Consider the following 1899-nt stretch of genomic DNA (forward strand, 5'->3'; position numbering starts at 1 on the left):
TAAACAGTGGGAAATTATTATTTTAAGATATAAACTATTCATTAAAGCAGATACTATGTCTGAGGTAAATAAAACGCATTTAAATGGACATATGAAACCTAGGATGTGTAACATTGTGCTTGATAGAGGTTTCCATACATTGTTAGAAATTTTAAAAAGAAACAGCAAGACTTAAGGTCTACAAACTCGCTATTAACCCTCAAAGAGATCTGTGTCCAAACTTCTGACCTTTGTAAATGAAGTACAGAGATGGATAGTGGAGATAGACTAAAAGCAAAAAATCAAGGAGTTTACTGTAGACTTTAGTGCAGAGACTAAGTGTCATATCCTCAAAAAAATGTGTTTTACATCTTTCCTCTTACTTCAGGAGTGTCGGGTTAGTCAGCTGCCTGTTCATGAACACTATACTTGTAGTATAATCTGTGCACATAATGGATTACTGGAATAAATTGAGCAGTCAGTGTGGTAACGCCACTAAAAGTCACTGCAGGAAATCACGGATTGAAAGATTGGATCAGAAATAAATGGCTGCCTGCTAATCTGTTTCTGAGCGTGAGTCTAAACAGTCAAGTCCGTATTTATAATGTACACTGTCGATAAATCCGGTGTATAGCTGTTGTAAAATGGGATCACAGAGTAGATGGCTGCCTGCTAATCCTGCTGCTTTAGTTAGTCTCATCCTCTCACTGTCTCACTACAAGGAAACCACATACAGAATAAAACTTTCTCTGACACACACACACACACACACACACACACCTACACACATATACACACACAGTGTCACCTATTCTCCATTAATCTTTACAATGAACAATTAGACTGCAGAGGGAAATAGTGTATCAGTCAGCCAGAGTTCCTCTTTTGAACAACTTCCAAATTGCACTGCAAACTGATGCATCACCATCTTGGAGACAGTGACATCACTGGAGATGTGCCTAATTGTTTCCTTGTTTTTCCTCTTTTTTTGCTAATCGTGAAACAATTAAAATCCATTTCTCATTTCCTTGCTGATGGAAAGCTGAAGAAAAAATAGAAAGTGTAAATTCTGTTTTTGTTATTGGATTGAGTCACTTGCCAAACTGATTATTTCCTTGTGAGTGTGCGGTACAAAGCTCCTGATAAAACGCTGACGAGCTGTGACGAATGTTCTCATTTTTCTTCACGTTATGCTGACGCACAGATTTGTTTGTAATGTATAATGCATCTTTCAATGTTATCGCTGGCTATGTTGATACAGTAATATAAAATACAATTGCATTCAAACTGTCAGTCTGTGTGTCTATCTCCCTTTTTCTCTCTCTGCATCTTTGGACAACACTTCTCTCCAATGATTAGTCTGCTTTGGTTCACAGCCATATTGAAAGTTGTACTTTTCAAGAGCATCAGGCTTGTTTCTCTCATCAAGCTGTAGCAACTCTTATACATTGACTCAATTAACCCAGAGACTCACACTGTCTCCATTGTACTTTGAAAATGAGGGCATTCATTGAAAAAATGGAAAACTAGTGAATTACATTTTCAAATGATTTTCTTTTCTGTTTTTATTAATTAGTCCAGATTATTCCAAAACAAGTTTGCCAGTTGACGAAACAATCTCAATTTGAGGTTGATTCTGTAGTCGTTTCACAGCTTTTGATGATGATCATATGATCTTTATCAGCAGATGGCGTTGTCATGTAAATGTATAAATGTATAATGTTTACATTTTCTATATTTTTCTGAGCACTTTAAGGACTTCCCATCCATATGTTGGCTTTGAAGTTGAGTTTCAAAGATCCCACTTTACTTTGGAAACAGCAGACATGATTTGCTGATGGAGGTCATGTGTTCCAGAACAGCTAGTGAGTGAACCTTTTTGTTAGTTGTTTTGTAAAATGCTGTTAGTAAGGTCCATGA

The sequence above is a fragment of the Anoplopoma fimbria genome, chromosome 20 (assembly GCF_027596085.1).
Source record: "Anoplopoma fimbria isolate UVic2021 breed Golden Eagle Sablefish chromosome 20, Afim_UVic_2022, whole genome shotgun sequence".
NCBI classification, from domain to species: Eukaryota; Metazoa; Chordata; class Actinopteri; order Perciformes; family Anoplopomatidae; genus Anoplopoma; species Anoplopoma fimbria.